The sequence below is a fragment of the Lissotriton vulgaris genome, chromosome 10 (genome assembly GCF_964263255.1).
Source record: "Lissotriton vulgaris chromosome 10, aLisVul1.2, whole genome shotgun sequence".
Classification (NCBI taxonomy): Eukaryota; Metazoa; Chordata; class Amphibia; order Caudata; family Salamandridae; genus Lissotriton; species Lissotriton vulgaris.
This window is the reverse complement of record NC_141698.1, coordinates 1061837228-1061864647: the sequence shown is the minus strand read 5'-3', so window position 1 is coordinate 1061864647 and position 27420 is coordinate 1061837228.

The window sequence follows — 27420 nt, the reverse complement described above, 5'->3', positions numbered from 1 at the left end:
CCCCTGGGCATAAATAAAGGTTGAAAAGTAGGCAAAATGGTTGGAGGCCTAACAACAAAGCCTGCATTCAAAATGGCCACTTGCCTGCCAGCACATGGCCAGTGCCTGTAGCTGCACTCAAAATGGCCACCAGCCACATGGCATGTCCCTCCCCATGAACACCCCCAAAAATCGAAAAACACTGCAAAATCAGCACAATCCCATTCCATCCATGGCCTCCATGATGTTTAAATTCAAGACAGCCCACAGAAAGACTAGGCCCATGCTAGACTCAAATACCCCTGGTGAAAAGGCCACAAGTACAGGCCCAAAAATCGAAAAACACTGCAAAATCAGCACAATCCCATTCCATCCATGGCCTCCATGATGTTTAAATTCAAGACAGCCCACAGAAAGACTAGGCCCATGCACCACTCACTACCCCTGGTCAAGGCCCCAACAACAGGTCAAAAATCGAAAAACACAAAATTTTACAACAAAAAAAAAATCGAAAAACACAGAAAAATCAGCACAATCCCAATTCATCTATGGCCTCCATGATGTTTAAGTTCAAGACAACCCACAGAAAGAATCAGTCCACCCACCACTGAGTACCCCTGGGCAAAAGGCCCCAAAACAGCCCAAAAATCGAAAATCCCAAAATTTTAGTTGCAGCAACTGTAATGCCCCAAACAAACTTACTTGTAAAATTTCTAATCCAACAGTGATCCAAACAAAGTCAAAAAGGCCTCAAATCCAAAGATCCAGCAGCATCCACAAAAAGTAATCCTTCCAGGTCCACATCCAAATGAAAAGTGACCAGGAGATGGACAAAGCACTGGGAGGAGCCTGCTGAACAGGAACAGGAAGTTGAAGACTATGGGGCACTTCCTTCCTCCCACCCCCCTGCCCCCTCCCCAAAATGGACTCCTCGCTAAAAAAGTGCAGGCAAATGTCAAACTAAGGAGTTATTCACATAAAAATCATCATTTCTAGAAGGTTTATGCTGCTTGCTGGTGGATTTCTTGTGCAGAATTGCAAATTTATATTTTCGCTCGCCGCATCTCAAATCTCGCAATTGCGAAGTACCGCGAGACGTGATCTCGCCGTACTCGCGTTGACAAACTATCGCTGGCAAGCCGCGATGACGTAATCGCGCTCGCCAATTCCCGCGGGATCACACAGCAAGATCCAAAATGGCGCAGCACTCGCAAACTATCGAAAAAAACAACTCGGCAAACGATGATAAACGCTGCGCGCCGCAAAAATTGTATCACCAACGCCGCGCGCCGCCAAAAAAATCCGCTCTGTGCGAATTTGCGGATTTTGCGGGAAATCCGCAAATCTCGCGGATTGCGGATTTCCCGAAAATCCGCAAAATCCGCGAGCGGAACGGATTTTCCGCCCACGCTTACTACTGATGAGTTTCATGCATGTAAGATTCTTTGGAAAATGGACACTAGTTACACCTTCTAACCTTCGGTTTGAAAGGTGAAGAGTACCCTCAAAAACTCAATGCATACGGAGGTGCGGTATATATGGTTCATCCGCCCCGCATTGTAGTTGCGGCAGTTATCATCGGGTTGATCTTCTTTGTGTGAACTGACAGCCTCACCCGAGGCACCTCTGGGTTATATGGTGCAGTGTCCAGAGATATGAGGGTTTCCCCACTATACACAGTGCAAAAAAAGAACGGGGGCAGAGCCAGCACAAGTCAGGAGACTTCCTACACGCGGCTCTGGGCTTGAATAAGCGAACTCCCCTGAGGTGGCAAAACGATCTCTTATTGAAGAGTTCGAAAATTGACAAACTGATACTGCACAAATAGTGTGAGTATAATCTCTATGTTTGTTTGTCTTTTTTGTACAAGTCCTGACGAAAGCTCCATAGACCTGCATGGCCCAAGGAGCTGAAACATGTCGACGCTTTCTTACCAAATACTTGTAGACCCAGTAACTCGTTCTACGTAAAGTACAGACCTTTTTTTAAACTATAGTGGAAATATACCCCTTAAATATATCCTCGGGGTCATTTCCCTTTTTTAAAATAATTTTCTGCACATCACTTTTTTCTTTCTTTTTTTGCACTGTGTATAGTGGGGAAACCCTCATATCTCTGGACACTGCACCATATAACCCAGAGGTGCCTCGGGTGAGGCTGGCAGTTCACACAAAGAAGATCAACCCGATGATAACTGCCACAACTACAATGCGGGGCGGATGAACCATATATACCGCACCTCCGTATGCATTGAGTTTTTGAGGGTACTCTTCACCTTTCAAACCGAAGGTTAGAAGGTGTAACTAGTGTCCATTTTCCACTTTTGATTAAATCTGTCTCATACCCAGGGGAAAGAAACGGACACTATTTTTCCTCATCCCTCCATTCATTGATGAACATATGTAAGATTCTTTGGCCATAAAGCTACCTTTTAGATTTCGTCATTAAGTAATTGTGTTTGCACATCATGTTATTGCATTATTTATCATGGCTACTGTAGGTCTTACTTCTAAAATTGCTGGGAGTGTCTTGGTTTCTTTTTTTTATCATAAACACTGGGGAGGACCACACGTTTGGTAGAAGTGATGGCATCTAAAATTGAAGCTAGGGTTAAATTAGATTCTTGAAGGAGTTGCTTAGTATCTGTTTCCTGAATATGTGCAGAGCAACAGCATTGGGAGGTGTAAAAATGATTTTTGAAATAGGCTGGGGCAAGTCTTCTCCAGTGCGTATGGGTAATTTGAGCTTGTCAGCTCTTTTTTCATTTTCTTAATTGAGAATGTAATAAGGACATGATCAGTCCAGAAAAGTCTGAAGGTGCAATTTACTATAATTCTATAAGAGTCTGTTACAACCTGGCCCAATGTGTGGCTGGCTTTATAAAAGGGCATCACCTCCAATTGAAAGAGTGCTAATGATTTAAAAATGCCATGCACTGTGGTGCTAGATGGGACATTATAGAGCCGTTCCCAACAATAGAAGTCTTTTGACATGCCAACTCACTGAAGCTGACTAGACATGTTTGGGAATCCCTCTGTCTGGTAACTCAGCTTATGGCCTCAATGTTCGGTCATCTGTCAAAATGCCTGGAACCAGTGCACTCAATTTGGGCATGACCATAATCGGCTGTGCAAAGGTCTTAAAACTTTGGGTCCGATTCCTATTCGGGAAAAAACACTCCGAATAGCCGTTCGCAGCGTTTTTCCCATACGAATCGTACCCTGCAACATCCCCCGTACGTACGACGAAGTACGATTCGTACTAGGAGCCGTACTCCGTACGAGTCGTACAGAGACCGTACGACTCTAATCTCTGTACGATTCTCCCTCGGAACCCGCTGTACGCGACATCTGTACGGCTTGCGGCTGGTTTTTACGACCCAGCAAGTATGATACGTATCGGGTACGCACCGTATGACCCTTTTTCTACGGGAGCTGAAAACAGCAGTAAAAGCAGAGTTCGCGCCGAAACAGGTCTGGAACGGCCCCCCCGGGTACGGTGCATACCCCCCATGATCGCAGGGGTACGGTGCGTACCCCTGCGATAGTGGGGTGTACGAGCCGTACCCCATGTACGATGGAGGTACCCATCGTACATGGGGTACGGCTCGTAAGCCCATTGTACATGGGGTACGGCTCGTACACCCCATGATCGCAGGGGTACGGACTGTACCCCTGCGATCATGGGGTGTACGGACCGTACGGTGTGTATGTATTTGTGTGCTTTTCCGTACGACTCGCCCTTACCTGATGTGGACCGTACGAATCGCGTCCTCATACCCCGGTCCGGATCGTACTCGTTGGGTCGTACAGCATGTGTACGAGTCGTACGGCATGTGTACGAGTCATATGGTTCACGGTTTCAGCCTTGCAATACGTACGGATCGCGACGATTCGGACGGATTCACGGAATACGGATCGTACTACGCGACTTGGACGGACGGGTACGATTCGTACGGAGAGGGCTCCGGATACAAATCATACGGACTGTTTTTTTCCTGATTCGGAATCGACCCCATAGTGTTTACATGTGTGGTTCTGCTCTGTCTCTGCTGCTTGCATTTGAGCACCATGTCACCTCTTGGTGAAATGCGCTTTACAAAATTAAAATAAATATAAACTAACAACAAATGTTCTGATGGTAGAGATTGCAGATGGATAATTCATTCTTCTAACCGGTTATCATAGGTGAGAAGCAAACCAGAGTGGTGGTAAGAGAGGATGCAATCTGGTGGCACAATGATATTAGTACCAATGCTGAGACATCTAGGGCCTAATCCACAAACTGCCCTTTGTAGTATGTAATACATTCTCCCCATGTATTCTTTTCCCAAATGAGGCAATGTCATAAACCTTATCACTAGTACACATCATTTTGCCACCTGGCTGATTTATACCAACAGGATCAGTATTTTCATGTTTACAGCTGCCTTAATGACCCCGACTGATAGTTATAGTAAGTTAATACAGAAAGGCTGTGCTAAAAGTGGATACAAATGATTTCATATAAAGTTCTACTTACCAATCATGCTAGGGCCTTTGCAGACTTATAAAAGGTGAACAGATGGCTGATATTTTTCTCTGAGGAAGGTGGCAACCCCGGGAACACCTCATGTTTTAAGAATCCTAATCATTAATCATTCTCTAGCCATAAGATCTCACTAACCCTGGCACATGTATGTGTTTACATTGTCATGTCTATGATAAACTTCCACCACCCTACTATTTATAGCTTCCTGTTCTCATTCTGACTGTGTAACTGCTGCTATGTACAGCATGTCAAAGTTCTCTTTCTAAGACTCTTTTCAATCTTTTTTTCTCATCAATTGGTACAAAAGTTAAGACATTTATTTCTTTTGAAAGATAATAGTGTATGGTGTGGAAACATTATCAACTCATTGCAACATTTTGATTCAAATATACCATAAAAGTCTTAGGGGCAGATGTATCAAGATTTCGATTTGCGAATTCTAAATAGCGATTTTTTGCGAATCGCTATTTAGAATTAGCAAAATGGAATGTATGTACAAAATCGCTATTTTTTAGCGATTCCTTATTATTCTTTATTTGCGAATTCGCATTTTTTGAATTCGCAAATAAGGAATTATTTCCAATGCATTCCTATGGGCCAGGAGGCCCATAGGAATGATAGTGCAATAATTCTCAAATTGCGATTTCGCAATTTGCTAATCGCAATTTGAGAATTATTTCAAGGGTGCAGGGGTGTCTCAAAGACACCCTGCTGCACCCCTGAAATTTACATGTGTGTGCATGTGGCACACATACATGCCCCATGGGCATGTATGTGTGTCACATGCCACCCTCACAAATGCCAAATAGGGCATTTTTAAAAGAAATCGCAAATTACCACCAACTACAAATTGGTAGTAATTTGCGATTTCTTAACACAAAATCGCAATTTCGATATGTTTCATACATACCATTTAAGGAATCGCAAAATTTGCGATTCCTTAAATGCTATGGCAAAATAAGGAATCGCAAATTATAGCGATTCCTTAAATTTCTTACATATGAAAAAATGCAAAAAGGCCGTTTGCGAGTCGCAAAGGCCGAAATTCTGCGAATTTCGGCCTTTGCGAGTCGCAAAAGCCTTGATACATCTGGCCCTTACATTCTTAAAAAATATGTTGTTTGGCATAAACTCAGCCTACCAAAAATAAAATTTGTTTAGTTCTATAAAATACTCTCCTCTTTCCATGGTTGGTCTTTTTTTGTTGATCTTTCTTATTTCCCACGTTTTAGGATCAATTATTTGTCTATTGACTCTGCTTTTTAAATATATACATTATCACTTTGAATAATGACTTGCTTCAACTACCACACTTAGGGGCCCATTAGGATAGCGGGCGGAAAACCACCCCGACCGCCATGGAGGCGGGAAACAACCGCCCGACAGGACAGCGGAAATACCGTCCGCCAAATTAGGATGAACCGCCACAAAAGACCGACCGCGGCGGTAGCGGGCCAAGCAAATCCGCCCGACGCGGGTGGAGACGTCAAAAAATTGACCGCGGCGGACGGATAAGCAGCGGAAAAGGCACATCCCACCGCATGGAAAGCGGAAACACCGCACGGTAAATTACGATATCCCCGAGGGTGTCGCGGTCCGAAACGCCGACACCGACCGGCGCGGTCGTACCCAGGAGTAAATGGGAGAAATGGCGCTCAAGCAGCAGCAAAGCTACCGCAGCGGACAAACATGAAAGATATGGCGGTCGATGTGAAAACACCTCAGTGATGCCAAAATCCCATGAACAAAGTAGCACTGCCCCCAAAATATACAATACACATACACATAAATATAAATTAGTAAAATCAAAGACAAAACCACAGAACCACTCCCACAACAAACCTGACAACCTAAATCCAATTGGACACACCCACACAGCTGAGTACAAAGCCACCCCCTTCACTGACCACAATCCTTTGCATCACTCCAGAAGAGAAGGCCATACACCACACCTGACAGGAGAGACTATAGAGCAAAGCACACACACCCACCCACCACCACCATCAACACTACCATCACACCATCACAAACAATCCCCATCACACAACCCACCTCACACATCCCCACCACACCCCTGCACCCACACACCCCTGCACCCACAAACACCTCAACCCCACACACCATGACAGCACCAAAAATGCCCAAATTCACCGAGAGTGAGTTGACAGTCATGGTCAACGAGATTGTGAGAGTAGAGCCACAACTATTTGGTAGCCTGGTCCAACCGACACCATTAGCCACCAGGACACAAATGTGGGAAAGGATAGTCAAAAGGGTGAATGCAGTAGGGGCCACCCCAAGATCCAAGAAGGAGATCCAGAAGCGGTGGCATGATCTGAAGAGGGTTGTCAAGGAGAGGAGGAGCAAGAACTGGATGCTGGCTAACCAGACTGACAGTGGCCCTCCCATCCCACCGAAGACCTTCACACCATGGGAGGAGAAGGTGCTTGCCATACTGCTACCTGAGAGTCTCACAGGAGTAGCCGGGGGAGCGGAGGCTGGTAAGTACAGACAAATGACAACCACCACAATGCCAATTACTACATTGCAATACACAAACACCATTACACTGTCCATCCCCACCCAACATGTAGCCAGCCATCCCGCTGAGGAGGCCTGTATGGGGGAGGGAGGTCTGTACAACAACTCACACCATAGCCCCGGTCCCACACCCCAGCAGCATGGAGGCCTCCCCCACCCAGGAGCATGTGTCAGCCATTGCACAGTTTAACAAACAGACTTACAGGTTGGTAGCCATCTTCAGTGAGAGGGTGTGGGAGGGAGGGAGGGAGGGAGGGAGGGAGGCCTGCACTACAACTCCCACCATTCCCCCTGTCCAACACCCCAGCAGCATGGAGGCCTCCCCCACCCAGGAGCATGTGTCAGCCATTGCACAGTTTAACAAACAGACTTACAGGTTGGTAGCCATCTTCAGTGAGAGGGTGTGGGAGGGAGGGAGGGAGGCCTGCACTACAACTCCCACCATTCCCCCTGTCCAACACCCCAGCAGCATGGAGGCCTCCCCCACCCAGGAGCATGTGGCAGCCATTGCACAGTTTAACAAACAGACTTACAGGTTGGTAGCCATCTTGTATTGTAGCTTTTTTGTGGGGTGGGAGGCCTGTATCACTACTCCCACCATTCCCCCTGTCCCACACCCCAGCAGCATGGAGGCCTCCCCCACCCAGGAGCATGTCTCAGCCATTGCACAGTTTAACAAACAGACTTACAGGTTGGTAGCCATCTTGTATTGGAGCCTTTTTTTGTGGGGTGGGAGGCCTGTATCACTACTCCCACCATTCCCACTGTCCCACACCCCAGCAGCATGGAGGCATCCCCCACCCAGGAGCATGTCTCACCCATTGCACAGTTTAACAAACAGACTTACAGGTTGGTAGCCATCTTCACTGAGAGGGTGTGGGAGGGAGGGATTGAGGCCTGCACTACAACTCCCACCATTCCCCCTGTCCCACACCCCAGCAGCATGGAGGCCTCCCCCACCCACCCAGCAGCATGTGTCAGCCATTGCACAGTTTAACAAACAGACTTACAGGTTGGTAGCCATCATGTATTGGAGCTTTTTTGTGGGGTGGGAGGCCTGTATCACTACTCCCACCATAGCCCCTGTCCCACACCCCAGCAGCATGGAGGCCTCCCCCACCCTGGAGCATGTCTCAGCCATTGCACAGTTTAACACACAGACTTACAGGTTGGTAGCCATCTTGTATTGGAGCTGTTTTTGTCGGGTGGGAGGCCTGTATCACTACTCCCACCATTCCCCCTGTCCCACCCCCCAGCAGCATAGAGGCATCCCCCACCCAGGAGCATGTCTCAGCCAATGCACAGTTTAACAAACAGACTTACAGGTTGGTACTTGGTAGCCATCATGTATTGGAGCTTTTTTTGTGGGATGGGAGGCCTGTATCACTACTCCCACCATAGCCCCTGTCCCACACCCCAGCAGCATGGAGGCCTCCCCCACCCAGGAGCATGTGTCAGCCATTGCACAGTTTAACAAACAGACTTACAGGTTGGTAGCCATCTTCACAGAGAGGGTGTGGGAGGGAGGGAGGGAGGGAGGCCTGCACTACAACTCCCACCATTCCCCCTGTCCCACACCACAGCAGCATGGAGGCCTCCCCCACACAGGAGCATGTGTCAGCCATTGCACAGTTTAACAAACAGACTTACAGGTTGGTATCCATCTTCACTGAGAGGGTGTGGGAGGCCTGCACTACAACGCCCACCATTCCCCCTGCCCCACACCCCAGCAGCATGGAGGCCTCCCCCACCCCGGAGCATGTGTCAGCCATTGCACAGTTTAACAAACAGACTTACAGGTTGGTAGCCATCTTCACTGAGAGGGTGTGGGAGGGAGGGATGGAGGGAGGGAGGGAGGGAGGCCTGCACTACAACTCCCACCATTCCCCCTGACCCACACCCCAGCAGCATGGAGGCCTCCCCCACCCAGGAGCATATGTCAGCCATTGCACAGTTTAACAAACAGACTTACAGGTTGGTAGCCATCTTCACTGAGAGGATGTGGGAGGGATGGAGGGAGGGAGGCCTGCACTACAACTCCCACCATTCCCCCTGTCCCACACCACAGCAGCATGGAGGCCTCCCCCACACAGGAGCATGTGTCAGCCATTGCACAGTTTAACAAACAGACTTACAGGTTGGTATCCATCTTCACTGAGAGGGTGTGGGAGGCCTGCACTACAACGCCCACCATTCCCCCTGTCCCACACCCCAGCAGCATGGAGGCCTCCCCCACCCCGGAGCATGTGTCAGCCATTGCACAGTTTAACAAACAGACTTACAGGTTGGTAGCCATCTTCACTGAGAGGGTGTGGGAGGGAGGGATGGAGGGAGGGAGGGAGGGAGGCCTGCACTACAACTCCCACCATTCCCCCTGACCCACACCCCAGCTGCATGGAGGCCTCCCCCACCCAGGAGCACATGTCAGCCATTGCACAGTTTAACAAACAGACTTACAGGTTGGTAGCCATCTTGTATTGGAGCTTTTCTGTGGGGTGGGAGGCCTGTATCACTACTCTCACCATTCCCCCTGTCCCACACCCCAGCAGCATGGAGGCATCCCCCACCCAGGAGCATGTCTCAGCCACTGCATCCTGCACAGTCACCTAACAGGCACGTATCTACAGTAATTCCGCATGAAGTGTGTGTGTGTGACCTGCATCCAGAAAACCTACAACAATAGAACCCAAAGCATTGACAATCAACATGTATGACTCCATGATGTCCCTCAGCACTATGAAATGTTACACGGTGTTGTCATGATTAGTACTACTGATGAATGCATATGTAAGTAGTGTACAGACAGATGATGATACGCAGATGACACAAACACTGACCACTCCCCATCTACTCCACAAGTGATGAAGAACTCATTGCTGAGGACAACACCAACGACCAGCAGAGCCAGTCTCCACCCCCGGCACATGGACTCTCAGATGTGGACTCCCAGGACAGTTTGGACGATGAGCTCCAGCCCGGCACATCTGGTGTGCCACAGACCCAGAGGTCCCAGGCCCCCATCCTCACCACCACCACCTCTGCTGCCACTACAACGCAGCAGACCCCTGCAGGCACGGCCTCTACCACCGCAACCACCACAGCCACCACCGCCACTGCCACCAACACCACCAGGACCACCAGTACCACCAGCAGCATCCTCCCTGTCCCTAGGGATGACCATCCCACACCAACAGCTGTGGAGGGCAGGGATAGAGTGCGTGGCCCCCCAGTGGCGAGTGAAGAGGTCCGTGGCAGCAGAGCACGTTGGAGAGCCAGGGTCACCACCAGACCTCAGGAGGAGTGAACACCATCCCAGGACCACTTCACCAGAGTTGTGGAGGCCTACCAAGAGGTCCAGGGACAAAGTGGCCGGTCGGATGAACTTTTGAGGGAGCTCATCCTGCTGATGAGGTCCATCGATAACCGCCTGGGACAGATGGTGGACCTCATGGGCCAGCAAGTGGCGTTGCAGAGGGACAGGTCTGTGTCCCAACCACCACCTCCGTCCCCTTCTGTTGCACCGCAGGATGACAGTGCACCATCCTCCCCTGCGCCAACAGAGAGGGACGAGTCTCCTGACGCCACTGGCCACTCAGCAGGCCCCCCACGGCCCAAAAGATCTAGGGGGCATCCGAAGAAAAGCCTGGGAGTCTCTGGAGGCAAAGCACCTACCACACGCCAGTCACGGAGCCAGCTGTGAAGACAACCTTCTTCCCAACTGCATTCACTGTTTGGACTATCCTTCCCCACATTGCCCTGGCAAAGGCACCTCTCTGTTGGACTGGGTCACCACATCCATGTGGTTTCTACTCTAGCATCTCATTGAACAGGACTGTCAACTCACTGCTCATTCCACACCTTCATGTAAATATTACCGCACCAATCACATGCCCACTCACAAAATAAAATACCTGAAGCACAAGATTTTGTGTAGTGATTTATCTAGTCCAGTATTTACATTGTTGATAATGTCCATGATGTGTACAAATGATGTACAGTATGCAGGGCAGGAACCCTCTGTAGCACCTAGGGAGACACAACAGAACAACAGTCACTGGTCTCATTGTGGCAACACACAGATCACAGCACTACAAATATCCAAGACATCACAGGCATATTACACAATGTCTAGCAGATGTGAACAAATACAGTCCAATATACATCTCGGCACTGAACGTCAATTTCACAAATAACACACATGGGTGACAGAACATGTGCCTATCGGTTACATCCGCGCATAGCCATTCATAACAAGAGCAACAACACCAGACAATGTACACGTTGTACCTCGTCAGCCACCTTCAAGTGAAGTAGCGTTCAATGAGCTGTTGGCGCAGGTCAACTCCTTCCTCCTCTCCACTGTCCTCATCACTGGATTGAGGTCCCTGAGCAGGTGGTGGCCCTGGTTCATCACCATCGTCCAGGAGCAGGGGTACACCCCTGTGGATGGCCAGGTTGTGCAGCATACAGCATGCCACAAAGATCTTGCACACCTTCCCAGGCGAGTATGCCAGTGCGCCTCCGGTCCTGTCAAGGCACCTGAACCTTGACTTCAGCCGGCCGAAAGTCAGCTCGATCACCCGTCGTGTCCTGCCATGTGCCTCATTGTAGCGGATGTCTGGGGATTCCGGAGTGGGCTCAACAGCCATGGGCAACTGGGATATGCTGAGTCACCTGTGAATGACAATCACACATTGCAATGTTGTACAGCCAGAGTGCAGCAAATGACACACAGCACGCCATAGCAGTAGTGATACTCACCCACAATCCAGGCACGTTCAGGATGCAGATTCTCCATCATCCGTGGCACCATGCTGTTCCTCATGATGTACGAATCATGTGCTGAACCTGGATACTTTGCACACACATGTGATATGATCATGTCCGCAAGGCACACCACCTGCATATTCATGGAGTGGTAGTGTTTGCGGTTCCGATAAATGTGCTCTGTTGCCATCGGTGGCAACAGACCCACATGGGTGCAATCGATTGCACCAACTACATGTGGGATGCGCCCTAGGGGATAGAAGTCACCCTTAATGGCAGCCAATTCACGTCCCCTGGGGAAATGTATGTAGCGATTGCGATATAGCATCATGGCCGCAAGAACATCTCGCAGCACCATGCTGAACATGGGCTGCGACATCCCCCCAGCGTTAGCCACGGTGTCCTGGAAGGAACCAGTTGCAAAAAAGTGGAGTGCTGCCATCACCTTGTAGGTGGGTGTGAATGCCGTAGGATAGTGACGGCGAGGCAGCAGGTGGGGCTCCAATAGATCACACAAGATATTCAATGTTGATCTGTCCAGCCTGAATTTCCTGATTATTGCCTCATTCTCCATGTCCTCCAGCACTGTTAGTTGACGTAGGAGATCCGGCCTCCTCCTAGTTGAGGAGTGAAATGAAAATGTCAATGACAAGCATCATGAGATGGGCATAGCACAAAACACCAATGATGTCATATGAAAACAACGAGTGCCAGAGAGATGCATGACACTTCAGGTTACATGGCTGGCCAATAGCTACACACAGACGGCACGCCTCTCCAGAGACAATACACAAGTGCCACACACACATCTGGGACTGTGAATGCGGATATAATGGATGAACAATTCACATGTGCAGACAAGGTACAGCAAGACCCGCCAAGGTATTGTGACTTACAATGTCTATCATACACATCTGCTGTACCTGCCACACCTCAAGGCATCATGTAAAGTCAGTACACATTCATCAACACAATGATCACAGTAGCAGGAACACTTCCGGTTGTGTGCATGAGCAGTTGTGATAGCAGAAGTCTGGTCCTATACAATGCGGTGCCACCAGCCACCAGCCATCAACTCATTCTACGTAATGACATGATTTACAACAGCTGAAGTCAGTCAATCATCATCATCCATCAAATGTGTCACTAAAATGTCTGAAACACAGGCCAAAGTGACTCACACTCAACGTGCGCCAACCTGTGGATGGCATGGCTGTGTGGCATCGTGTGTACAATGATGTTCCCATCTCCATGTTGCTGCAGGGTGCTGATACAGTGTCCTTGATTGACATACACACCAATGGGTACGAAAATGGGAGTACCTACCGCCGGGCCCCGGCGGTGTGACCCCTGCACCACCATCTCCCCAGATAAGGTAGCCATTGGCATGAGGACATGTGTATATGGCGGTGGGTATGCTCTGCCGCATGAGTCACGGTACCTACCGCCGGGCCCCGCCGGTGCATCACCGCCATGGGGCATTGCATGCAGCCAATGGCAGCGATGATGGCGGTGGCATGATACATATTTGAAAATCGCGGAAGGTGTGCTCCGCTACCGCGGAGGCGGTCATTGGATGCTTTTGAATGATGCAACATCGCGGTAGCGCACCCTGGGCACCCGCGATGCGTCACAGCCTTGGAGCATTGCATGCAGCCAATGGCAGCGATGATGGCGGTGGCATGATGCATATTTGAAAATCGCGGAAGGTGTGCTCCGCTACCGCGGAGGCGGTCATTGGATGCTTTTGAATGATTCACCATCGCGGTAGCGCACCCCTGGGCACCCGCGATGCGTCACAGCCTTGGAGCATTGCATGCAGCCAATGGCAGCGATGATGGCGGTGGCATGATGCATATTTGAAAATCGCGGAAGGTGTGCTCCGCTACCGCGGAGGCGGTCATTGGATGCTTTTGAATGATGCACCATCGCAGTAGCGCACCCCTGGCACCCGCGGTGCATCACAGCCTTGGAGCATTGCATGCAGCCAATGGCAGCGATGATGGCGGTGGCATGATGCATATTTGAAAATCGCGGAAGGTGTGCTCCGCTACCGCGGAGGCGGTCATTGGTTGCTTTTGAACAATGCAGACCCGGACAACCAATTGTTGCAGCTTTTGACCTTCCAAACGACCCCAGGGGGCTATAAATCTGTGGGTGTGAGCCTCACATTTCCACTGCTCACAGAGCCTGCTGCCTGGGACCCTGTCCTGCTGCTGTACCAAGAGCCTGCTGCCTGGAACCCTGTCCTGCTGCTGCACCAAGAGCCTGCTTCCTGGGACCCTGTCCTGCTGCTGCACCAAGAGCCTGCTGCCTGGGACCCTGTCCTGCTGCTGCACCAAGAGCCTGCTGTCTCGGAGCCCTCACAACTCACTTCCGCCACAGGTCTGCCATATCCACAGGGATGTCAAGAACAGATAAGATCCGTGCCAGTCCATTCATGAGTGAGGAGCTTGATGTCCTTGTGGACGAGGTGCTGGCACAGTACCCACTGCTGTTCTGTGGGCCCAATGTTGTGGCAAGTCACCATGAAGGGAGCTGTAGGGCAGGGTGGTGTGAGACGTGTAGTGGTGATGCTGCATTATATGATTGGGGATGTGGGGTGATGACAGACACTGACAGACAAGCTGTATCCACCTCGAGGGAGTGTGTGTGTTGCTATGTAACTCTTTTCTAGCCCTGTACTTGTATGTGTGAGTGGGGTGTGTTACATTGTCGCCCATACAGAACCAACGGTTGTTGTCCTTTTAGATGGAAGGACAGTGAATGCTTGTGAGGACATTTGTGGGTGCCCCTGTAGTCAGAGTCAGTGTGACCCACAGAGTAGGTTCAGTGGCAGCACTGCCAAACGATGTACATCAACAGACTAACCTGCTACAGTAGCTGCACACTGAATATTAGATATCCCCCATCAGTGCCCTCTACAATTACTGATTTACACACTGCTGCTGATGCTTTTGTGTTGAGGCATCATGCATTTGTGTGAATGTCATTGAGACTAGGAACCCCAATGTGTGCATGCAATCACTAATGTTTATGTCAAGCTGAGTGCCCTTGTGAGGGTATCCCCAGTTATGGAGGGAGGGAGGTTACTGTGAGTCCTAAGTCCGTGTGTGGCTGCTGTACTGATAGATGCTGACTTTTCACATGTCATAAATGTTCTTTTGCCCTTCTTAACTCTCATACTTGCAGCTCAAGGCACACCAACGTAAGGCCGTGTGGAGGGCCATAGCAGCAAAGGTGCAAGCCCTGGGGGTATCGAACAGACGACACACACACTGTCACAAGAGGTGGGAGGACACCAGCCGGCTGGCTAAGCAAGTGGCAAAGATGACCTTGGGAGTGCTACCACGCACAGGGCGTTTGGCACGGCGAACCATGACTCCGCAGATGGGATGCATACTGGCAGGGACCAATCCAGACCTGGCTGCACGTCTGAAGGGGCATCAGCTGCAAGACAATGATGGTGAGTATCTGGGGAGGGACACATGTGATGTGCGTGTGTTGCCATGCTGTGATGTGTGTTGTGAGTGGTGACTGCGATGTGTGCCTGTGTGAGGTATTGGCCCACCATGGCCTTACTGCGCTGCTCCTGCCTGCAGTCCTCAATCCGTGACAGATTTATTGTGGCCACATGGTCACTCTAAATTGGGATGGTGTGGTGAGTCCATATTGTGCCGAACTGCAGTGTCCACTTCATGAGTGTGACTCCATGTCTGTCTACTTTGCATGCACCATTATGTTTGAGGACCACACATCCAACGACAATGTGAACACAGATTGGCACATGGTGCTTGCTGTGGCATGGTTGGCATCGTGGCATGTGAAGTGAGTACAGGTGTGTGTGGTCCCCTCTGGTTCAATGTATGGCTGTCAGTGGTGATGAGTGTTGAGGCAACATCATGTCCATGGGGCAGGTCTATGTGGGGTGGGGGCACTCCATCCACTGGCAGGGTGTTGTGCTGTTTGGCATCGACATGCCTCACTCCAGGCAGTTTGTCGGCATGACAGGCACTGTTGTGGAATATATGGTGTGTAGCTGCATAGTGATTGCAGGGTGTGATGATTACCATGTAGCCCAAGGCCTGTACAGTGCTGCATTGATCTGTAATCGTGTGACCAGATGATGACACTTACACGACCCTGTTTCTCTCACTAATGCAGAATCGCAATACACCATGGCGGAACATGATCCGGAGACAAGTGGTGGCGAGACCAGCACGACAGCGGCAGCGGAGCTAGTGAGACTGAGCCAAGTGACAGTGAGCAAAACAGCGCTTCTGAGGGTGACAGGAGTATGCAGGAGGAATCCGTGGCTGAGAGACAGAGTACCACTTCATCTGATGCCAGCGGTGATGCATCCATGTTAGCAGGCACAGGGGATAAGGAGTTTGCTGCTGCATCTGACAACCAGCGGCCAGTGCCCAGCCTCCCATCCACTTCCTCTGGTGCTGGCCGTTTCCGTGTTAGGGGATAGGGGAAAAGTGACATTCACACATGGTACTGCTGCCCCTGCACCTGTCCCCCCTGCTGCCCTCAGTGCAGAGTGCGTTGAGGTCCTGCGCCAAATTTGCGTGGGCCACACCGCCCTGCTCAATGCCTTCAGTGCACACGATAACAAATTAGGCCAGGTGATTGCATTCATGGAGGGCATACACTCTGACGTGGGTGGGCTACACCTTTCAGTCCAGGCATTGTCAGCCACAGTCACGTCAGCCCTCCAACAGGCACATGCTCCCATTGAAGCTCATGTGCCTGTGACGACCAGCCATTCAGTGGCCACATCAGATCACAGTCACTACTTGGCAACTACATCACCTACAAGATACAACACTAGGAGCACACGTCAGTCCCAAACAAAACAATCACGTCCACAGACTCCATCCCCGAAGAAGAGCAGGGCCCCCCCAATATGCACAGACAAGGAAAATTCACAGAAGATCAATGCCAGAAGATCATTGTGGCAGGCATCAGGCTCATTTGATGCAGAGGCATCTCCAGTAATTGACTCTCCTATGCCCACCGAGGATGTGTGGCATGTTATGAGTACACCTGGGGGGAGCAGAGGGACACAACCACCCGCCACATCAACCCCAAAACACAGTACATCGAGGAAGGTGGAGGAGAGCCCGTTGTGACCAGCCCAGTCATTGAGGCAGAGGAGAGCCCAGTTTTGACCAGCCCAGTCATTGAGGCAGAGGAGAGCCCTGGGGCAGAGGAGAGCCCTGTTGTGACCAGCCCGGTCATTGAGGCCAAGGAGAGCCCTGTTGTGGCCAGCCCAGTCATTGAGGCAGAGGGAAGCCCTGTTGTGACCAGCCCAGTGATTAAGGGATAGGAGGCCAGTGTTGTGTCCAGGCCAGTGATCAAGGGAAAGGAGGCCAGTGTTGGGTCCAGGCCAGTGATCAAGGGAAAGGAGGCCAGTGTTGGTTCCAGGCCAGTGATCAAGGGAAAGGAGGCCAGTGTTGGGTCCAGGCCAGGAGGGCAGTGTTGTGACCAGCCCTGGTAAGAAGGGACAGGAGGGCACTTTAGACACCACCGCTGGGGGAAGTGGGAAGGTGGGCACTGAAGGGGGTACACCTTCCGGAGAGGGTAAGGTGGTCTAGAGGCGTAACCAGCCAAAGCGTTCTGCAGGATCAAGCACATCACCAGAGGGAGTGCCAGTGTCTGCCCCAGATGTGGGACAGTTGGTGTGTGTGCCTATTGTGCCATCACCACTTCCCATCAACCCCAAGACAGGGAAGCCATTTCATGTACCAAAAAAGTGGAAGGGCACCACTCCAACCTCTCCCACCCACACTGTGTCAGGGGTGTGCATGACTCCACCTCCACGTGCCACTGTGCCACCTGGTCCACACAGCCCTCCACCTTGCAGGCCCTCTGTTATTACCACATCACATGGGCCTCCTTCAGCCCAGTCAAGTGGGCCTGCTGTCCAAAAAACACAGCCAGGTCCCAGTCCACATGACAGCCAGGAGTGAGTTGTCAACACACTCATGCGCCTGTGCCCAACACAAGTGTGCTAGTGAAGGCCATTGTTTGCGACCTGTGTGTGTTGCTGGCTCTGTTGCTCTGATGTGCTGTACTCTCCCCTGTGCAGCCTCTCATGTACTTGCTGTCTCCCCTGCCATGGACTCTGGGCCTGTTGCTCTGATGTGCTGTACTCTCCCCTGCCATGGACTCTGGGCCTGTTGCTCTGAGGTGCTGTACTCTCCCCTGCCATGAACTCTGGGCCTGTTGCTCTGATGTGCTGTACTCTCCCCTGCCATGAACTCTGGGCCTGTTGCTCTGATGTGCTGTACTCTCCCCTGCCATGAACTCTGGGCTTGTTGCTCTGATGTGCTGTACTCTCCCCTGCCATGAACTCTGGGCCTGTTGCTCTGATGTGCTGTACTCTCCCCTGCCATAAACTCTGGGCCTGTTGCTCTGATGTGCTGTACTCTCCCCTGCCATGGACTCTGGGCCTGTTGCTCTGATGTGCTGTACTCTCCCCTGTTCAGCCTCTCATGTACTTGCTGTCTCCCCTGCCATGGACTCTGGGCCCGTTGCTCTGATGTGCTGTACTCTCCCCTGCCATGAACTCTGGGCCTGTTGCGCTGATGTGCTGTACTCTCCCCTGCCATGAACTCTGGGCCTGTTGCTCTGATGTGCTGTACTCTCCCCTGCCATGGACTCTGGGCCTGTTGCCCTGATGTGCTGTACTCTCCCCTGCCATGAACTCTGGGCCTGTTGCGCTGATTTGCTGTACTCTCCCCTGCCATGAACTCTGGGCCTGTTGCTCTGATGTGCTGTACTCTCCCCTGCCATGAACTCTGGGCCTGTTGCTCTGAAGTGCTGTACTCTCCCCTGTGCAGCCTCTCATGTACTTGCTGTCTCCCCTGCCATGGACTCTGGCCTTCTTGTTTGTGTTTCAGTTGTGCATAGTCTTTGCCATTTGTACATGATTTTGTAGCTTGCTGTTGTCTACTAATATTGTATTGCTACATCTGTGTAATTTGTGAATAAATACAGTTACGTCTGGTGTGTGTTTCATCAGTCTCCTTGCTGATTAAAGTCATTTTCTTGTTTGCATTAGCTTGACTGTGTACCATGCTATTTTTATCATTTCAACCTTGCAAGGCTCTTTGTAGCCATCTGATTTGTAAACAGGGGTGACAGGGTCTTCAGTCCATTGTGGCACTACTGATGTTGTACTCTGTGATGGCTATTTTACAGGTGCAGTTCTCTTGTTGGTGATTTGCTAATGTTGCATACACTGTTCACAGGTCATGTTGGGGGACACTGGCAGCACAGGGTGGGCTACGGTTCAGTGGGTTTGTTGCTGGCTGTGATTTCATGAGGTATGTGTGTGTTTTCCTTTCTGTATGCCCAGGCGTGTATGTGTATAGTCATCTTGTGTTGGACATTAGTCCTGGTGGCATGGCTTACATGTCATGTGTGGTGTTGGGTGTAGCAGAGGTGTGCAGTGTGAAGTGTGTAAGTTTGTAGTGCATGCATGTGTGCTCCTGTATAGTGTGAGACACACATGTGTCAGCCAGGAGTTGTATGCTGTTGTTTGTTTTGTCTTGCCCTGTGTGGATGGTTGTATGCAATTGTGTGGGCTGTGGGAGTGCACTGGTGTTGTGTGTTCCTTGTCAGCCAATCCTGCAGTGCCTGGGTCCCTGGCTGTGTGTTGTGTGTTGCTGTGTGTGTGTATTGTGCTTGTTGTTACAGTGGTTGTGCCTTCTGCATGGTGCGCATATGTTGACCGCAGCGGTGACGTAACCGTGACCGTGACCGTGACGTCGCTGCTGGTTGGCGGACGTTGTGTGTTCCGGATGCTGTTGGGTGCCTTGTTGTGAGGTGGGTGATGTGTGGGTGCCCATGCGGATGTTATCTGCCCCCCAGCAGTTTGCCTGTGTTGTGCTTGGGCCCTGTGTCGGCATGTGTGTTGTGTGGTGCATATGTTAGTGACGTACCTGCGGCGGCGTCCGCGGCGGCCCATCTGGCGATAGTGTTGCAGCAGGTACATTACCAGATGCAGATGGAGGGCTGGGTCCATGGGGTTCATGTCGGGTCTCGGCGTTCATGCTCCACTGTCGACTTTCCGCCTGCTTCAGCTGTGCGGTGTGTCCGCTGAGGTGCGTCTGCTTGTTTGCGCAATCCTGATTTGTCGGGCGGGGCGGACGTCATCGGGCGCGGCGGAGAGTCTCGATTGGCTCCCTCCACCGCTGTGGTGGGCGCACTTTGATGGCGGTGCGCGGCGCTCAGTGGCCGACGGGGAATGACCTGTGTTTACCTATCCTAATGTTGCGGACGTGAGTTCCGCTGCTCGCGGGTGGTAACTGCTGTTTTTCCGCCACGCCACCACCGCGGTGGTGCCCCCGCCCGTCATCCTAATGGAGCCCTTAAAGTGGTGTATTGGGCTATTTTAATGAGATTTATGCTTGTTACAACTCAATCTGTAATAATGCTTCTTGGAACAATACAATTACTTTTCTGTTTCAGTCAGGACTCTGTGGCCTTGCTGACCCTGTGCCTCCCCATGAGTCTGACTATAAGTACTCTGTAGAAAAAGAACTATATATGAGAATAAAGAAGAATGCAAGAGGCACCTATTGAAATACAGAATGCAGTTCCATTGTTTGGGAATCTCACTTTTATCCTAACATTTGTAATCTATTGTATAGCATACAAACAGTCCATATACATTTTATGATCATTCATACAAAGTATACATTTTATTACATACAAAACAATTGTTTACAGTCATCTTATTATACACAATATACCTTCAAAAAGTAAAGAATTCACACAGTGTTTTATATAGATTGGAACCGTAGTACAGCCAACACCTTCTGTGACACCTATTGCTTTTTCAGGGCTGCAAAAAGAAAAGCAAATATAAACAATAACCATCAATTTCCCATATGAAATAACCAACCATATATTTGTTATTTTAACTAAAAAGAAAGATTATCTAGCACCTTTGTATTCAAATCCTATTCAATTTTTCATGTTTCAAAATGTTAAGTCTTATTTAATGTTCCTATGATTAAAGGATTTAAAGAGAAAAGTCCAAAAACATTACATTAGAGAAGAACTTGCAAGACCGGAACCAACATACAAATACTTATGCTTTCAATCAATATATTATTGAGAATAACTAAAGGGTTAACTAAGTTACAACTTTAAAAGGAGCAAAAAAGGAAGAACAAATAGTGAGTAAGTCTGCTTTTGTTTGAATGGTCAAGAAATACATTCCCAAGTGCAACTCGACGTTAACAAGATTTGACAAATGCAAGGAGATGATGAATCCTAAAAAGAAGAAAGATACCATTCACAATGACTCGTATTCATTGAATAAGTGAGATCCAAAAAGGATCAAAGGAGTAACCATATTTGACAGTTGCCCAAACCCCATGAACATAAACAGTGAAAGTTATAACAAATGAAAATTATAACCATGGTAATATAGAGGAAAAAAGCATAATCATAATTTTCAATTAGACGTCATGCCCTTTGAAACAATACAAGGGCCATTCCCAATCCTTTCAATTCCTGCATTCCTTAGTTTTTACTATGCGTTGCTAACACACTACAAAGGCAATAAGATGCAGTGTGGTAGTGAAGGATTACCTGCTATAAAACATAGGTACGGGGCTGATAGCAGCATAAATAGTGCATCCTTCCTAACATCTAGGCTCAGTGCTTTGAAGAGAGAGAAGGTCCTTTTGTGGCCCTGCCACACTGCCCAACTCTCCCTATCGCCAGCTAAGCAATTTTGAATCAGCAGACTGCAGAACAGGTTCACTTTTTAGCCCTGCCTTTGCAGCTCCCCACCTTCAAGTAATTTCACCTGAGATGTTGCTGGCATGGAAATAGCAGGCTGCAGGGACAAATACACTCTGTGCTTGTCTCTTCTACTATAGGGAAAGAGAGCAGAAAAGAGAAGCAGGTCACCGTGATTCTCTCCCCAGGAACGCATGACACAACTCTCTGGGTAGAGGGGAAGAGACAATTTGGCCTCCAGTACTTTCCACTGTGCTCTGAGCATACCCTGTGGAAAGGGTGGCCCTGTGCAGTAAGGGTAAGATGTTGGGTTGTGTTGAATGAGACTCCCATAAGGCACAAGTTAGAGAGGCGCCTGTGACATGAGACAATTTAGCTAAATTGGATATGGGGCTAGGCGTAGAGGGGGCCAAGGTCGATAGAAAGAGAGTCTCCATCCTGAAGGGGCTCTTCTTGAAATAGATATTCATTCTTTTGGCCCTTTGATGGACTGCATATCTCCATATAGGTTTATGGCTCACACTCACATGTGCCATTATTACCCTACGATATACAGGCAGTAGTCCCTCTGAAAAAATCCTGGCCTCTCTGGCACAGTTTTTGATTCATTGGCCTGCAGCAGGGCAATTAATCTCCAGCAGCCTGTCATTCAAGATATCTAGGAACAATGGTGGTTTCTGGAATGAATACATATATTCTCAGTGGACCACACAAACCATCCAGCAGTTTTTGAGGCCTTCTCAGACTCTTAAGATTGCATTCAACCTCTTCTGAGAGGACTGGTGCAGTCAGGTGGCAAGAGAACGATTCCGATATAGTCATGAATGTTCCTGATGGGTGTCATCGATTAGAGCCCTCTGGACGTCAGACTGGACTACTGGGAAGCTTCTTCTTGATTTATTTATTTATTTAAAGAGTTTTGTATAGCGCGAACAGGACCCGTGGGTATCAGAGCGCTTTACATATTATGAGGTAGTATGGAGATAATTCTTGTACAGAAGGGTTAAATAAAGAGTTATAACATAAATTAAAGACATTAAACACAATATCTACAGATTTTTAAGTGTTCTTTTTGTGAAAAGAGGTAGATAAGGTTTACGGTCATTAAGTTCACTTGTCCTGTATCTTGACCTGTGATTTCCATCTTCTCCATCCATGGAGTATAACTCTGCCTCTATGTTAAAGAGGGTCCAACTAGAGTTATGGCAGGAATTTCCTCATTAAAAATATTTTCGTTTCCCTCTTGAATGTTACTGTGTTTGTTATCTTTCTGATGTTTGGTGGAAGAGAGTTCCAGATTATTTCTAGGGGCTGCTCCGGAGAATGCTCTATCATAAGTTCTTTTCTTCCTGAACAAGGGTGGTCTCAGTACCAACTCCTTGGCACTCCTAGCAGGTCTAGATCCTCCAGATAGTACATTTTCTGGGCAAGATATCTTGGAGTGTTGTAGGGAAGTGCTTTGTGAGTGATACATGCCATTTTTAGCTGAATTCTGGCTTCGTACGGTAGCCAGTTTAAAACTTTAAGGTGTGGAGAGATATGGTCGAACTTCTTTGAGCCGGTTATAAGTCTTGCTGCTGCGTTGAGGCATGCTTTAAGCGGTGCTATGGAGATTTGTGGTATGCCTGCTAACGTAGTGCACCCATATTCAATCCTTGAGATGATTAATGATTGGACTGCTAGTTTGAGATCTGCTTTTGAAATGAAGGGTTTCACCTTTCTAATGTAGTTCAGGTGAAAGCGGGCACTTTTTGCCATATCCTTGATATGTTCTTTCATATCCAAGTTCTCATCAAGTGATATTCCTAGTGATTTAGCTGAGTCGACTAAGGTAGGGGTGCAGTTTAGCGCCGTGATCATTCTGGCCCATTCCTTAACATCTGTATGTTTCTTTGATGGTGAAATTAGAAGGAATTCTGTTTTTTGCTCATTTAGTTTTAGATGCTTGATCGTTAACCATTTTAGAGTCATTTCTAAGGCCTCATTCATTACCCTGATGTCTTCCAAAGACGAGATCTTGAGGTAAATCTGCGTGTCGTCCGTGTACATGTGAAAGGAAATTTTAGAGTTTCGAAGAATTACTGTGAGCGGTTCGATGTATATGTTGAACAGTGATGGAGATAGTGTGGATCCTTGAGGTACTCCAATCGTGTTAAGACATGATGTTGAGAGCGATTGATTGACTAAAAATCTTTGTGTTCTATCCTGAAGGAAGGATTTAAACCATTTCAACACTGTACCAGATATTCCCATCCTGTCCTGTAGCCTGTTTAGTAGTTTTACATGACTCACCGTGTCGAATACAGCTGATAGGTCTAGGAGGATGAGTAGACATGATCTATTTTCGTCTAAGGCTTGTAACGCATCATCAATTATCTGTAAGATCGCTGTTTCAGTGCTATGTCCTGTTCTGAAGCCCGACTGGCATTCATCCAAAAGAGAGAAAATGTCTATGTGTTGGTTGAGTTGACTTTGCACACATTTCTCTATTAGTTTGGCGAGTACCTGAATGTTGGTTACCGGGCGAAAGTTATTCGGATCGTCTGGGTCCGCCGTCGCTTTTTTGATAATGGGGACTACTTGACCTGTTTTTAGGCATCCTGGTAGAATCCCTTGTTATAGAGAGGCGTTAATAATTTTTGTCCATAAGGGAATCACGGCCTGGTTGATTTCTTTTATGCATTTCCATGGGAGTGGGTCACTATAGTGGTTATTAGGTCTGATTTCTCGTAGAGTTTTGGCAATGTTATTTGGTCTAATAACTTGAAAGAGTCCCAATGGGCCTTGTTTTTTGCTCCATTGTCCTTAATTAAGGCTTTGGAGACGCTCGTTGTGAGTGTAAGGCTTTCTATGGTTATCTGCTGCACTCTTGAGCTCACTTTCCAACGTGTTAGATTTGTCTGTGAAGAAGGTAGAGAAAACTTCGCAATTAAGTTGTGTTTTTGTGAATTCTTGGGTCGTTTTGGCTGCCTTGTTGGACTGTTGTTTTAGTATTTCAAATAATTTACGCGGTCGGTTTCTGGCAGAATCCAATTCTGATCTGATAAATTCCTTTTTGGAGTTGAGGATCTTTTTGTTATACTCTTTTCTGGTTTCTCTTAGCGATTTCAGTACGGGAGAAGAAGGATGTTGTCTCCATTTTCTTTCCGCCATTCTCAGTTTACGTCTTTCCTCATTAAGTGGCCCATTGAACCAAGGATTTTTAACCTTCTCTGTAACTCTTTCCAGCTTAAGAAGCATTGTGAAGTTGACTATATCCGTTATAGAAGTATAGTAGTAGTCTGTTAGTTCATTTACGTTCTGTATGTTCTTTGGTGGTTGTAGGTCCTTTTCACAACTTTCTAATAAGAGTTCAATGTTCGAATCTTTTATGTCCCTCACCCACTTTTTAATTCTGTTTGGTTGAGTGTTTTTGTTCTTTTTCCATGTGGGAATCGTGATTGTTATGACATGATGGTCTGACCAGTCACAAGGCTCGATTGCTATCCCTGAGATGTTCTCTTTTTTTAACTTATCCAGTCCAACGCAGCTCCTTTCGAGTAAGTTGGCTGTGTACATAACTGTGAAAGATTGAGCTCAGCTAGGAAATCTTTAAAGGCATTTATTTGTTTGTCATTGCTGTTGTTCCAGTGTAGATTAAGGTCCCCTAAGAATATATTGTTTACGTCGGTGTTATGATTTGCTGTGATGATCTCAATTAACTGTTCTATGAACGGCGTATTGTTACCAGGTGGGTGATATAGTGAATGCAGGTAGCATGTTTGGTTGTTGTCCGACCTTATATTGAGTCCTAGATATTCACACTCTTTGAGCGGTTCTGACTGTATTTGGCCGATTTCTATATCAGCGCGATGTATGCAGGCTATGCCACCCCCCTTCTTTTGTCATCTATCCAGTCTCACAATGTTGTATTGAGGGGGCACATGGAGAACATGGGGGAAGTCAGATGATACTTATCCAGAGCAGCAGTCATTAATGTGTAAAATATTAAGTGCCAGGACCCAAAAATGTGCTCTGAAGCTGCTGCTGGTACTGTAGAAGGCCTTGGTTCAGGACACCATGGGCCTTATAACGAGTCTGATGGTCCACTGACCTCTAGACTTGTGGAGGCGCTGCAGTGGCAGTACTTTGACCAGGGTTGGCAGGCCACTCTGTGACCACCACAACTGCCAGGGATCAGAGATCCCTCATGGTGGCGCAGAGGTATTGATACCACAATATGCTTGGTGGAGCCGCTGCAGCCTATCAAGCATATTACGAGTATCCTCACTGAAACACTTTTCATGGCGGTGTGACCGCCATGAAAAGTGTGGCAGTGAGGAGACAAAGGGTGCCTGGTGCCTCACGGCATTTGGATGCACACAGAGGGGCACAACATGAGCCCCCCATGTGTGCATACACACCAGTACCTGCACGGCATGGACTGCAGTAATCCATGCTGTGCAGGTACAGATTTTGACGTTCCCATTGCAGTGCCTATTTAATAGGCAGGCCTTGGGAATGCCAAAAAACAGACCGCCAGAGAGGAGAAAAATCCTAATCTAGCGGGCCGTACAAATGGGGTTTCGTGGTGCGGGAGTGGGGTGGTCGCGCTCCCGCACCACCAAACTCATAATAAGGCCACAAGGCTGCGTAGTCTTGATTCTACATCATGCATCTTTACTTTATCACCAAACACTCCCTGACCCTCTGTCTCACTCAAGCACATTCTTGTTCATCCGTGTGGTCTCCCTTTGCCAAAGTTTTTCCTCCTTAAGTCATCCATTTATGTTTCGCTTTTTCTTGTTCTGGGTTGAAGTCTGGAAACTCGAATTTTCACATTGATTGGCATTGACTTTGCAATACTAGTCTGACTGTATGTGCCATTCATTCCCAACTTGAGTTCTTGCTACTCTTCCTCCTCCTCCTCAATTAATAGGTTTATCCTTCTTTGTTCTGGATTGTGGTATTTGTGCCCTCAGCCTGTTGTCTAATTTAGGTAGCACACTCGGAAGCAAGTCTTGTTGGGAGGGGAAGCGAAATAGAAGGGGGGAATTGCAGCTCTCCTGCAGTGCTCACATTACTTTCTCCTGTACCTGATGCTAGCCCCATGACAATGGAAGGAGGTGCCGCATGGGACTACTCTCAGGTGTGGCATGATGCCTATTAAAGCTTGAGACTTGCTTTCTTGGATCTGCCTCAAACCCATTTGCAACCAAGAGATGTGACCCTATAGTCCCATCAGGACATTAGTGCTTCTGGCTCTTAGAGCTCCTGGAAATGAGTGGTACTCACATATGAATGGCCACCACCTACCAGTGCTTCCCATTAATATTGTCTTGTATTGGTAACTGCATTTATGTAGCGCAGACTATCCCTGACAAGATGCTGAAGTGATTGTTGTAGCACACAACTTCAAAATCCAAATTTAATGGTAAATTCAGTGGTTATTAATTGTTCTTGGTTATTGGGATTACTCTTGTGATCTCAAGGAAACCATTTCATACATTTATTCCCTTTTTTTGTGGTAGATGAAATTAATAGGAGTTAGGTGTGATCCTTAGTGGGGGATATGCAGGTAGTTGGTGGGATGAATTGATAGACTAATTGAGATGAACTATTGTTTGGTTGCAGGAATACAGGGGCATATTACCAAGGGCATTATCGCCGCATTAGCGGGACTTTTTCCCGCTAATGCAGCGAAATTTTTATCGCCCTATTACCAAGCTGTCGCTAACACCAGTTAGCGACAGCTGGTAGGCGATAGCAGGCATTTAGGGGCCCACTTTGCATGTCAGCGATAATTATCGCTAATGACATGCAAAGTGGGCGTGCCAAGATGTTAGCGACTGAAAA